We start from the raw sequence: 14,275 nt of genomic DNA, 5'->3' as shown, positions 1-14,275 counted from the left end.
GCATTGTCTGTGAAGACTTTGTGATTTTTACCATTATAGCAGACTTTGATCATGAGAAATTGGTATACCATTTAAGTGGAAGAAAAAATAAAAATAGAATGGTTTTATTATTATTTCTAATGTTTTGTTATAGTCTAACATGTTTTCCAATTAAAATCAGAGCACATTGCTTACTTATGAAATCAACAAGGCAAGTGTTGGCCAACGGGCCTATCTCTCTGGAAATCTGAGATGTCTGGACATTTTAAGTATAGCACACAGATGAGTAACACTCAGAAGCTGGCTTCTGAAACATAAATATAATTATCCTCTTGCATGTTGAAGACTATCTGGAACCTAAGCGTTAAAAGATGATGAGGGGATTGCAAACCCAGAGCTCTGTCTTTCTTACATTTTATTGCCACATTTCTTAAAAGAATTTTCCCTGCTTATTTTTCTTACCACAACCGGCCCTTATCACCAACGTTTTCTATTTTGTTTAATTTAAAAAAAAAAAGTACTGATTTTAGAGAGAGGAAGGAAGAGAGTGTGAGAGAGATAGAAACATCATTCTGTCTCTGTATATGCCCTGACCAGAGATTGAACCGGCGTATCGGGAGGACACTAACTAACCAACCAAATGACCTCACTAGGGCATTCTCTTCCACCTATTCCAGCCACTCTAGGGTCTGGTAAGGAACCTGTGGGCAGGTATCGCACTGCTTCAGGAAATTTTCATGGTGTCCAGTTCTTCTGTGGCTGGGAGGCACTAATTTGCAATCAGCAGTCACAGTGCTGAGCACTGGGCAGGGGGTGGGGTGGGGGCTGCCTGTGTTGGGCCCCTGGTGCTGTGGATGTGGGGAAGCCAGAGAAGGCAGCTTAATTTTTGATTCTTACTTAACCTGATAAAATTGAGGTAGGGAATTGGCAACTAACTTCTGGCTGAGAGAGGTGTAATCATTGGAGCCCTGATTTTGGTATCATATTTCCCCATGTATAAGACTCACACTTTCCTGAAAAATTTGGGGTCTAAAAACTGGGTTTTAATACAGTGGTTGTGGCATTTCAAATGTCATAGATGGAACTGAGCACAAGGCAATATATGAAAACAGTGATTCCTCATTAGATGCAGATGAGGACAAGCTAATGAATGGGAGTTATGACAGTGATGAGGAGTTGTATGAATTTTATGATGAATAAAACTTGAGTTCAATAACTTTATGTAATACATTTTTTTTTTTCAAATTCTGGGCCCCCAAATTAAGGTGCGTCTTATACGTGAGGAAATATGGTACTTTATCACATTTTCATCAGTTGAATAGTTGGTGATGGCAGTTTTCAGTTCAGCCAAATTTGTTTTAAAACATTTTTTAAAATTTATTGATTTATTTATAAATTTTATTTATTCATTTTTAGTGAAAGGAAAGAGAGAGAAAGCGAGAGAGGAAGGGGGGAGGAGCAGGAAGCATCAATTCCTATATGTGCCTTGATGAGGCAAGCCCAGGGTTTCAAACCAGAGACCTCAGTGTTCCAGGACCACACTTTATCCACTGCGCCACCATAGGTCAGGCTCAGCCAAATTTTTTATTTATTTAGAAGTAATCCAGTTGTATAGTGAGATTAGACAAAACACTCTGGACAGGATCTCCTCACCTAATCATAATTATATTGATATTTGAAATAATTATTGATATTAAAAAAAAATCAAAATACTCTTGTCCATGCTTATGGGGGGGGGAGGGAGGAGAGGGAGGAAGACAGGAGGTGAGGGGCACAAAGAAAACCAGATAGAAGGTGACAGAGGACAATTTGACTTTGGGTGATGGGTATGCAACATAATTGAATGGTAAGATAACCTGGAGATGTTTTCTTTGAACATATGTACCCTGCTTTATTAATGTCACTCCATTAAAATTAATAAAAATTTATATAAAAAAGAAAAATGTCCAATCTATATTATAAATTAAAAATTCCAAGTTGTAAAAAATAAATCAAAATAATTATGTATGTAGGATTTTTTTTTTTCTTCAGATGTTAAGTTTAGTTGTTAAAATAACTCTGGCAACCTACTTGAAAGAGGCGTCATAGTATGTTAAAGTGAAATTTGTCTCTTCTGATGGCTTTAGCTCAGCAGAATACATATATAGTAAGAAAGAGCCCGAGATTTAAAACAAGAATCAAAATATTTTAGCACTTGGAGGGTGGTTCCAGCAGAGACAGAACTAGATCAAGAGAGAAGACAGGTGAAAAATAAAGTATCCTTGGGAATAAGAGATACGATTGCTTCTGAAAAATAATAGAAAAACGCTTTGTTTATGTGATTTAGTGTACAGAATGTAAATCTCAGAGAGCTCTAGATCTCTTGGAAATAAATCTTGATTGATTTGTTTAAAAACTTAGATAATAACTTTAGAGGCAGCAGAAGCTGAAAGCCCCATGCCTTCCTGAAACTGAATGAAAGATTTCACTCTTGTGTTAATCTCAGTCCCACGTCCCAGGTTAGCAAGGCATTTGATGTATGTTCTGTCAACCTGACTTTATTCATCATGGCTCGCCATCCTGCTAGCTTCTTCTCAGTGCTTTGGGAGTTGTGGAAATTAGCTTGATGCAATCTGGATCTCCAAGAACACTGCCAGACAAGCTTGACCAGACATTATGGGACACGGAGGCTCAGAGACCAAAATCAGCTGTTCCACTCATACCTTTTATTCAATTTATTCAACTTGAAAACACATAGCAAGGCCCTGGCTGGTTGGCTCAGTGGTAGAGTGTCAACCTGGCATGTGGAAGTCCTGGGTTTGATTCCTAGTCAGGGCACATAGAAGTGACCACCTACCTGCTTCTCCTCCTTTCCGCATCTCCCTTCTCCCCCACTCTCTTTCCTGTCCCACAGCCATGGCTCGATCGATTTGAGCGTTTTGGCCCCGGGTGTTGAGAAAGGCTCTGTAGAGCCTCAGCCTCACGTGCTAGAACTAGCTCAGTTGTGAGGATGGCCCAAGATGGGCAGAGCATCAGCCCCAGATAGGGGTTGCTGGGTGGATCCCAGTCAGGGCACATGTGGGAGTCTGTCTCTCTAACTCCCTTCCTCTCACTTAAACAAACACACACACACACACACACACACACACACACACACACACACACACAGTAAGAAGCAAGGGGAAAGGGATTAGAACATGTGAACAGAGTTAGGTTGGGATACAAATAGGGACCCTGTGCTGGAAACATTCACATGTCCTTTCTCTCTGCACTGTCTGCTCTCCCTTTTGATGCTGTGGTCACAAAGACCAGCCTTGAGGTTGAACTCTGCAAATAGAAGGTATCTGAAGCCAACGTATGCTTGCTCTATTGGAAGAATGCAGGGCAAGAATGCTGGGCCAATCTCAGTAGCTCACAGCGATCTGTGTTTTGTTTTTTGTTTTTGTTTTTGTTTCTGACAGAGAATCAGAGAAAGGGACGTATAGGGACAGACGGAGAGGAAGGGAGAGAGATGAGAAGCATCAATACTGTGTTGGGGCTTCTTAGTTGTTCATTGAGTGCTTTTTCGGGATCTTTTTTTATCCATGTTTCGGCACAGGGTATATACAGGGTATATATAGAATTGTATATATTGCCCTGGCTGGTTGGCTCAGTGGTAGAGCGTCGGCCTAGCGTGTGGAGGACCCGGGTTCGATTCCCGGCCAGGGCACACAGGAGAAGCGCCCATTTGCTTCTCCACCCCTCCGCCGCGCTTTCCTCTCTGTCTCTCTCTTCCCCTCCCGCAGCCAAGGCTCTATTGGAGCAAAGATGGCCCGGGCGCTGGGGATGGCTCTGTGGCCTCTGCCTCAGACTCTGGTCGCAACATGGCGACGCCCAGGATGGGCAGAGCATCGCCCCCTGGTGGGCAGAGTGTCGCCCCATGGTGGGCGTGCCGGGTGGATCCCGGTCGGGCGCATGCGGGAGTCTGTCTGACTGTCTCTCCCTGTTTCCAGCTTCAGAAAAATGAAAAAAAAAAAAAAAAAAGAATTGTACATATTGGGTGTCACCAGTGGGTGACCAATTTAGGGATGACATAGCTGGCAATCTGGAGGTAACATGAGCTGAGCTTTATATATTCTTATTTTATTAAATAGGAAATATTTACTATTAACAATAAAAACTAAGTTATTAACATTTTATATTATGATAATATATCTAAAATATAATTATAAACAAGATGCTTATTACATTTGTTAATATATTTTATTTAATATGATTACTATTTAAAATTAACTTTGTTTTTCCATCCCCTTCTGTTAATAAGTAACACTATCATTTGTTTCATTCTTTTCATCTATATTTAACACACAAATGCTCCAGTTATTCTATTTAACATATTTTACAGTTACTAACTTACTATCTACACTAGGTACATCTTATGAATTCTGCTGAGTCTCACAAGCTGCTGGCTTCCTTATTATCACTGCAAAATAAATAAGGAGTTTCATCTATCTAATTTTTTTTATTCCTCTATACCAATTTTAAAAAGAACTTTAAATATAATTTATTTAGCAGATTGAAGTATAGTACTCTATTCATACAAATGGAATATTATGCAGATAAAAATGATGATAAAGCTCTATATTGCCATGGAAAAATAGTCAAGCAATATACTTTTGTAGAATAACAGGTAGCAGAAGAGCTTGTCTGGTACAGCCCAGGTGTATGATGTTGCATACTTTATCTATATAAAGTTCAGAGAGGTACCTGGAAGAATGCTCCTCCAGTTACTAACAGTAGTTTGCTCTGGATAGTGACATTTTAATTGTATTTTGCTACAGTTTTATGATCTAATATATGGTTTGGGTAAATAAACAAGTATCATTTATATAAAAATGATTGAAATCCAAATTATGTCTGTATACAAATATATCTATAAATAAACATAACAAAAAGAATCATATGGCTAAATCTTTCCTTTAGTAAACCAAAGAGAGCATTTTGCAAAGAGAGAAGTATTTTCTGACCTTCAAAAGATTTTACCTTTCTTCAAAATGGTAGTCTTCCTGTGCTCTGTCAGAGAATCATAACACTGACCCTTTAGCAGAATTTCCCAAACCTTCCTCGTGATGAGACTCACCTGCAGGTGAATGCTAAAAATATCCAATTCCCTAGGCCCCTTTCAGACCCACTGAATCCAGTCTCAGGGGACAGGTCTTGGACGATCAGGTAATTCTTGTCATCAGCAGAATTTAGGACTCTCTCCTATAGAAGCAGAAAGGTTCCCAGCCACACTTTCCATTTTTCATTGAATGCCTCCTGGAAGTGCCCCGTCCAGGCCCGGCTTCCTTTGTTTTAAGAGGCTGCACTAATTTGCATGGCTGCCCTGGAGAAGGATCTGTTTGCAGCATTTTTCTAAGGCTCCTTTCAGGTCTAAGACTTCTTTGAATATCTAGGAGACTCTTCAACAACTTCAGTCTGTGTCTGTCAGGGATACTGAGCTCTTAGGGTTAGAGGACTTTAGTGATAATTTTTTTTTAAAGCAATTCATGTGTCACGAGAGGCCGCTGTGGTTTCCCTGGAGGACTGTGTGCCTCACGCAGACAGTCCCTTGGGCCCCTCTCACCTTAGATTCCCTCCCACGTCTGTGAGATGAGGGCCTTCTTACTTAGTCAAATGTCAACTTACTGATACGTCTTTTAAAAGTACCTATTTAGGGAGAGGGAGCTCTGAAATCCAGTTAGACACCAGATTCACATTTGACTGGAAGGTTCTAATTTACTAGCTCATGGGCTGGAGTCAAATGACATTCGTAGCATTTGCCTTTTTAATATGGCCCAGGAAGAGTTTCACAGACGTGACGCCCCAACATTGTTCAGTTGCTGTATCAGCAAAATCCCCCTTGAGTTCTGTTAAAAGGAGCCGAAGGGAAACAACAATAATAACAAAGGCCACCTCTCCCCTGCTCCATGCACTTGTCTCCCTGCTGTGGAAGCAGTGAACACAGGGGCCAGAGAGCACGGCGGGAAGGGGCTTTGAATCCGACAGACCTGAGTTTGGATCTCACCCACCATCTGCAACCCGGTGCTGACCTCTTTTGCTTTATCTCTCTGAAGTGCAATTTCCTCATCTCTAAAGAGGGGCAGTAATAGCAAATATGCCAGCGCTGTGAAGATTTACATTAAAAGAGCTAAAAGAGTGTTTGAAAGCTTTTGGCACATAATAGTCATTTAATTGATCATTGTTTATCAATATTTTTTTTTCTTAATGGAGGGTTAAGAAGTGGCATCTGTTCCTTAAAGAGTATGGCTTCCAGATAGTCTTCAATGTAAACATAGTAAAATAGTAAAAGCTGCAGACACAGGGAGCACAGGGCCTGGGAGGACCCAGGGCAGCCTGCCCGGAGGGGAGGACTCATCACAGTGAGAGCTCTCTCCCTAGCAGCGTCTGTCTAGACCAGACTGTGCTTCAAAAGGTGCTTCTAGGCTCTCCAAGCTTGGAGTTGAATTACGCTCTGCCTCAGCCCTGATCAACCAAGCTGACCTTGACCTCTGCCTGCCATTTTGAGCACTCCCAGACCAGCCTCACAAGTCCCCTCGGAGTCTGCACCTGGGCAGCCTGGCACCGTGAGGCCAGCCCAGACATCAGCCACCTCCTTCCAGCCAGAACTCCGCACACCATGAATCCAGGCCTTCCGCAGACTCATAACCCATGCATCCTACAGCTGACTCCGAATTGCACAGCTAATGTTTTGGTCACCTTTGTGGCCAGCTAAACCCATCATATGTCCAGCAACACCCTGGGGAGGATGCTGGTGTTTGGGATTTGTTTCATCAGTAGGTTGAGTGGAAGGCACCATCCACTGAGAACTGAGAACTTTCTCTTCCTGTAAGTCTCACTGCTTTGTTTGGAGCACTTTGGCACATACTCTAACATCTTTGCACTGTAGTGATAATAACAGCCAGACCAATGTATTAATGTATTAGCAATAATAATAACAATAATAAAGCCAAAGGGAAGAGATGTGGATAATAGGCTCGTTGGCTTGTTTCGGATGTTTTCCCTTTCTCTAGTTCCCTGGAGGCTTCTCTTATCATAAGAGACCGCCTACTGCCCCCATCTTCTCTTACTTTTTTTTTTTTTTCAAAAATTTTTAAAATATTTTATTTATTGATTTTTAGAGAGAGGGGAGAGAGAGAGAAGGGGCAGGAGCAGGAAGCATCAACTCCCATATGTGCCTTGACCAGGCAAGCCCAGGGTTTCAAACCGGCAACCTCAGTGTTCCAGGTCGACGCTTTATCCCATTGTGCCACCATAGGTCAGGCCTTCTCTTACTTTTGCACTGTGCTCTCAAATGTTTATTTCATAGTAAGCGAAACACTCAAGCTGGATTCCACTTCTTTGCTTTAACTTAAACTTGGCTCTCTCCTCAGGGCATTGCTTTCTGGTAGCCACCTCAAGGGGGGCTTCCTATTTGAGATAGAAAGGGAAATCTAAGCAGGAGCTGGCTCTGTGGTCCAGGTTGAAAAGCTGGAACAAAGGCTCTGGGGCAGGAATAAGCTTGGCTGGGTCTCAAGAGCAACAGCCACAAAGAAGGGCCAGTGCGGCACCAGGAGCTACGTTTGGGAGAGTGGAGGATGAGTTGAAGATGGAGGAGGAAGCAAGGTCAACTCGTTCAGGATTTAAAGGTAGACTTAGCACAGGCTGCTGTAACAGAATCCCACAGCCTGGGTGGCTTAAACAACAGACATTTCTTTCTCACAGTTTTGGAAGCTGTCAAGTCTAAGATCAAGGTGTAGGTTCTTAGTGAGGGCTCTGTTCCTGGCTTGTGGAGGGCTCCTTCTTGCTATGTTCTCACACGGCCTTTTTCAGGTGCATACAGGTGGAGTTAAACTTTGAAAGTGAGCATGAGTAGTATTAAATAACTAAAAGTGAAGGCAGGAGGGGCAGAGCTGCAGTTTTGATGTCTCTCCCCTTGATGTTATTTTATAGGGGCGAGAGGTGGCTGCTTATGGAAGGAGTCCTTTAAGTGAATATGCCCAGTTACTGATACGGTTGTTTGGACTGAGAAAGGTGAGAGAGGTCAGGAGAGAAGGGGTGGCTACTGGGAAGGTGAGGAAGTACCAGGCATTTTCTCTTGAAAAGTGACCCTCCCTTGGGTAGGGTTTTGGCTGCTGCCTTAGCACTTTAGTAATGCCAGTACTTAAGCAGCTCTTGTCCTTGTCCTTATTTGTTTATGTGTTTTTGTCTTTATCACACTATGAGCATCCCCCTCCCCATTATATATTGCCTTTGTGTTCTCCATATCCACCCCAGGGTACACGGTACACATTCAAGAGATGCTTGCTGAAGGAGAATGTCTTTAGGACTCCAGTCTGCTCTTCAGTGTACAAGGCCAACTAAATGGTTCAGTTAACCTGTAAGCTTTTCTTTTCTTTTTTATTTAAGTGAGAGGAGGGGAGATAGACTCCCGCATGCACCCCTACTGGGATCCATCCAGCGACTCCTGTCTGGGGCCAACACTCTGCCCATCTGGGGCTGACACTCTTCCCATCTGGGGCTCATGCTTGCAACTGAGCTATTTTTTGAATCTGAGGTGGAGGCTCCACAAAGCCATCCTTAGTGCCCAGGGCCGACATGCTTGAATCAATCGAGCCATGGCTGTGGGAAGGGAAGAGAGAGAGAGGGGGAAGGGGGACAGTTTGATGCCCTGACTGGGAATCAAACCCAGGACTTCCACACACCAGGTTGACGCTCTACCACTGAGCCAGGGCCAACCTGTAAACTTTTCAATATCAGACCCCTTTGCTCTCATATGTATATATGTATATGTGTGTGTCTCCCCAAATCTTAGCATTCTTGAGGAAATCTGATTAAAAATGCGCCACCTGTGGTGGCGCAGTGGATAAAGCGTCAACCTGGAATGCTGAGGTTCCCAGTTCAAAACCCTGGGCTTGCCTGGTCAAGGCACATATGGGAGTTGATGCTTCCTGCTCCTCCCCCCTTTTTCTCTCCTCTTTTTCTCTCCTCTCTAAAAATGAATAAATTAAAAAATAAAATAAAAAAATGTTAATTTTGTCATATATATTTGAGGTCTTCTGACCAAATTGTTTCAGAGACCTTATCCATTGTAATACATGCCGAAAGTGTTGAGCAATTGTCCACTGCACAAACAATGGCTAAAATTTAAAAAGAGAATGAACACAGTCCTATTTTATTTTTGTCAAATTATGTTTTTACATAATTTGGAATTGAAATTTCTTTCCAGTTCTTTTATGTAGTTTTTATTGTTGTCAGCATAGGATAGGTTTGTGTTCTTTTTCATTGATTATAATATCATTCTCTTTGTTGCTATGTAGACTTCCTTATTAGGATTTATTTTTATAATTACTTAAGACTTTTATTAACAGATGCTCACAGTTTGTTGATTTTTTTGAAAAATCATGTTGTAAACTTTTATTAAAAATTAAAAATGATGCCTCACCATGAGGTGGAGCAGTGTATAGAGCATTGGCATGGGATTCTGAGGAACCAGGTTTGAAACCTCAAGGTTGCCGGCTTGACCGCAGGCTCATCTGGCTTGAGCACAGGCTCACCAGCTTGAGTGCAGGGTTGCCAGCTTGAGTGTGGGATCATAGACATGATCATATGTATGGTCACTGGCGTGAGTGTGGGATCATAGACATGACCCCATGGTCACTGGCTTGAGCCCAAAGGTCTCTGGTTTGAAGCCCAAGGTTGCTGGCTTGAGCCCAAGGTCATTGGCTTGAGCAAGGGGTCACTGGCTCAGCTGAAGCCCCCTGGTCAAGGCACATATGAGAAAGCAATCAATGAACAACTAAGGTGGCATAATGAAGAATAGATGCTTCTCATCTCTCTCCCTTCCTGTCTGTCTGTCCCTGTCTGCCCCCTTAACTTTTGCTAAAAAAAAAAAAAAAAAATTAAATTAAAAATGAGGTTCAATTTAGAAATCTTTAAAGGTGTATTGAGAAAAAACAGGCTTTAAAAGAAAACCACACATTTGTCATTACCAAAGACATCTTTAAGTAAAAATAATAAAAACCCCATGCTGCATAGATAATGAAGATAGTTCTAGTTATCTGGCCAATAGGCAAAAAGCAAGCACTGAAGGTCTTCAGCTCCAATCTTTTGTTCATTTCGTATCGCTGGAATTTTGTATTCATTTCTTCCTGCTGGATGACTAAACCGGATGATGGCAGAGATGGTAAGCTGGCATTTACTCTGCCCCGCCCTGCTCAGCCTCAGCAGCAGACAAATTCTCAGCTGGTGAATCGGCTGCTTTTGTCTCTTTGCCATCTTGTGGTTTAGGGTTTTCTGGGCGTCTGCGTTGGCAGCAGTACCGGTGTTGAGGTGGCTGCTGACCTTGGGTCTCATCCTGAGTTTCCTTATGTTCTCCACTGCCGTCCCGTCTAGGCTGTCTCTGGGGAGGAGGGTCCCTGCGCAGTTGTGGTCTGTAGCCCCTGATACATATTTGTCTCACTGGTCTACCGTGTTTTCCTGCACCATGGTTGTCAGCACCCTCCATCACTTCTCCCTGCACAGGAGGGTTGGAATACTGTGGTCAACACCCATAGGGTCTCCACATGTGGGAAGGTGGGAACTGCGGCTTGTGGTAGGCTGGCACTGTGGGGACTGGCCTTTGGGAGCACTCTGCCACCCCTCATTCTTTTCCCCACTCTCACTATTCTAGTAATTCTTCTGGTAATTGCATGGAGGGCCCCTGCCATGGGGATAGCGTCTGTAATAGTTACGTTTGCTGCATATTTACTGCCTGGCACTGGCCTGTACCATTTGCTGTCTCTACACCCTAGTATATAAATGTATCTTCCCTGCTGTCATTCCTGTGGATGAATCCATATCCACTTTTTACACTGAACCATTTTACTGTTAGGTTAACCATTGCTATGATGTCCCTGTCCTGATGGTAGGCACTGCTGATGTGAGGCGGCCTGGACACTGAGGGTGTGGACAGCAGGCAGCTGCTGGGCCATCGCCTGCTGCGTCTCCAACTTGCTGCTCACGGTTGCAGTGATGGTGACTGGGGCTGGTTGCAGCAGCTGGGGCTCCTCTCGGGTGAGACGGTAGCTAGGCTTGCCGCAGAGGTGGGGCTGCTCAGAGCTCTCTGGGGTCCCCTCTCTGCTCCCGACTGGACTAGCCCTTATTAGAATTTTAAATGCTGGCTTGCTATGCCAATTCAGTTGATTTCCTGTCATTTTATAGCCCTCCATCATTGGACACTAATGGTTTTCATCTTTTAATTTTTTTTATTTTTATTTTCATTTATTCTTTTTTTTTTTTTTTTAGAGAGGAGAGGGAGAGACAGAGAGAGAGAGAGAGAGAGAGAGAGAGAGGAGAGACAGAGAGAGAAGGGGGGGAGGAGCTGGAAGCATCAACTCCCATATGTGCCTTGACCAGGCAAGCCCAGGGTTTCGAACCGGCGACCTCAGCATTTCCAGGTCGACGCTTTATCCACTGCGCCACCACAGGTCAGGCCAATGGTTTTCATCTTGTGTTTTTATGAACAGGCATAAAATGAAGTGCTGCCTCACTTCTCAGTCACCTTGTCATCTAACCTCCCTCCACTACCCTCTTTCCATTGAAACAGCTCTGGCCAAGATGAGCAGTGGTCCTCTTCTTGGTTAGCATCTTCTGTTTTTATCTTAACTGATGCAGAGTTGCATGTTGTTGGCTATTCCTTCTACCCTGAAATTCATTCTTCCCCTGGCTTTTCAGACACTCAGATCCAGTGGGGTTTTCCCCTCTTTATGACAATTTCTCTGGTCATCGCTGTTCTGAGGATTTGACCTTGCCCCGTAGATGCTGGCATTCCAGGGATAGGCCTGTCCTTAATCCTCTCCGGCTTCCATCCATAGCAGGCATACCTTGTTTTATTGCTCTTCACATTCTTGTGCTTCACACCTGTATTTTTTTTTATTTTTTATTTTTTACAGAGACAGAGAGAGTCAGAGAGAGGGATAGACAGGGACAGACAGACAAGAATGGAGAGATGAGAAGCATCAATCATTAGTTTTTCGTTGCGCATTGCAATACCTTAGCTGTTCATTGATTGCTTTCTCATATATGCCTTGACCATGGGCCTTCAGCAGACCGAGTAATCCCTTGCTTGAGCCAGTGACCTTGGGTCCAAGCTGGTGAGCTTTTGCTCAACCAGATGAGGAGCCTGCGCTCAAGCTGGCGACCTCGGGGCCTCGAACCTAGGTCTTCTGCATCCCAGTCTGATGCTCTATCCAGTGCGCCACCGCCCGGTCAGGCTGTTGTTGTTGTTGTTTTTTAATTGAAGGTAAGATCCTCCACCATCAAAATGTTATGATTACCTTTATTGCTGTACTCACTTTATTGTTATGGTCTGGAACCGAACCTATAATATCTCTAAGGTATGCCTGTGGTTTCATTCCCTTCCATGATTTCATCTTTCTTTCTTTCTTTCTTTTGTTTTTAATGGTTTTGAATGTATTGGGTTGACATTGGTCAATAAAATCATATAGGTTTCAAGTGTACAATTCCATAACACAGCACCTGTACACTGCATCATGCATTCACGCCCAAGGTCAAGTCTTCCTCTGTCACCATTTACCCTCCCTTTACTCTCTTCCACCTGTACCCCAGCCCCTGCAATCACCATACTGTTGTCTGTGCACAGTCTTTTGCTCCATCCCTTTACCTTATCCACCCAGTCCCCCAACTGCCATCCCCTCTGTCAGCTGTCAGCCTGCTTTCTACATCTATGAGTGTTCCTATTTTGTTTATTAGATTCCACATATAAGTGAAATCATATGGTATTTGTTTTTCTCTGACTGGCTTATTTCACTTAGCATAATGCTCTCCAGATCTATTTCCTTCTTTTTTACAGCTGAATAGTATTCCATTGTGTAAATGTACCACAGCTTCACTATACACTCATCTGCGGATGGGCACTTAGGCTGCTTCCAAATCTTGGCTATTGTAAATAATGCTGCAGTGAACACAGAGATGTATATATTCTTTTAAATTAGGTTTTTTTGTTTGTTTGTTTCTTCAGATAGATTCCCAGAAGTGGAATTGTCAGAGATCATATGCAGTTCTGTTTTTAACTTTTTGAGGAAATCTCCATACTGCTTTCCACAGTGGCTGCAATGATCTGCGTTCTTACCAACAGTGTATGAGAGTTCCCTTTTTTTTCACATCCTCGCCAACACTTGTTGTGTATTGATTTATTGATAATAGTCATTCTGACAGGTGTGAGGTGAAATCTCACTGTGGTTTTAATTTGCTTTTCTTTGATGATTAGTGATATTGAGCATCGTTTCATATGTCCATTGTCCATCTGTATGTCCTCTTTGGAGAAGAGTCTACTTAGATCCTCTGCCCATTTTTTAAATTGGATTGTTTGTTTTTTTTGGTGTTAGTTGTATGAGTTCTATATATATTTTGGATATTAATCCTTTAGATGATGTATCATTGGAGAGTATCTTCTATTCAGTGGGCTGTCTTTTTCATTTTGTTGGTTTTCTTTGTTGTGCAAAACCTTTTTAGTTTGATGTAGTCCCAGTTGTTTATTTTTTCTTTTGTTTTCCTTGCCTGAAGAGATATAGCAGAAAAAAATATTGCTACGAGAAATGTCCAAGATTATACTGCCTATGTTTTCTACTAATATTTTTATGGTTTTGAGTTTAACATTTAAGTCTTTAATCCATTTTGAGTTTATTCTTATGTGTGCTGCAAGAGAGTGGTCTAGTTTCATTCTTTTGCATGTATCTGTCCAATTTTCCCAACACTATTTATTAAATAGACTGTTTTTACCCCACTGTATGTTCTTGTTTCCTTTGTCTAATATTAATTGACCATAAAGGTGTGTGAATTTATTTCTGGATGTGTATTCTGTTCTATTGATCTATATGTGCTGTTTTGATTACTATGGCCTTGTAGTATAATTTGACATTAAGTAGCGTGATTCCTCCAACTCTGTTCTTCTTTCTCAAGTTTGCTGGGGCTATTTGGAGTCTTCTGTAATTTCATGTAAATTTTTGGATTATTTGTTCTAGTATGGTGAGACTTCAGCTTTCTTGATCTATTGATGATTCCCAAATCTCTTCCTCCATCCCACATCTCTCTATCCCAAAACTCATCAATGCCTAGCACTTCATAGACACTTGAACATCTTCGCCTGGAGGACTCATAAATCTGGAAACTCAATCAGTCCTTAATTAAATTCTCCACTCTTCCTCAATCCCCTCCCAACACCTGCTACCACTCCTGTGTTCTCTATTTTAGTAAAAAGGCACTGTCGTCTGCCTAGTTAAGCCAGAAACCTGAGAGT

At 42.4% G+C, this 14,275-nt stretch overlaps 1 protein-coding gene and 1 pseudogene across 6 annotated transcripts in view; one reads left to right on the top strand and one right to left on the bottom strand.

The window, feature by feature from the left end:
• TJP2 (tight junction protein 2) overlaps nt 1-14,275 on the top strand; it is a 135,045-nt gene that overhangs the window by 41,723 nt on the left and 79,047 nt on the right. The window lies entirely within an intron of this gene.
• Nucleotides 10,010-10,858, bottom strand: LOC136393778 (Y-box-binding protein 1 pseudogene; annotated as a pseudogene).

This window comes from Saccopteryx leptura, chromosome 2, assembly GCF_036850995.1.
Source record: "Saccopteryx leptura isolate mSacLep1 chromosome 2, mSacLep1_pri_phased_curated, whole genome shotgun sequence".
Taxonomy (NCBI): Eukaryota; Metazoa; Chordata; class Mammalia; order Chiroptera; family Emballonuridae; genus Saccopteryx; species Saccopteryx leptura.
Note: the sequence above shows the minus strand (reverse complement) of the source record. Positions and strands in the feature narration are given on the sequence as shown.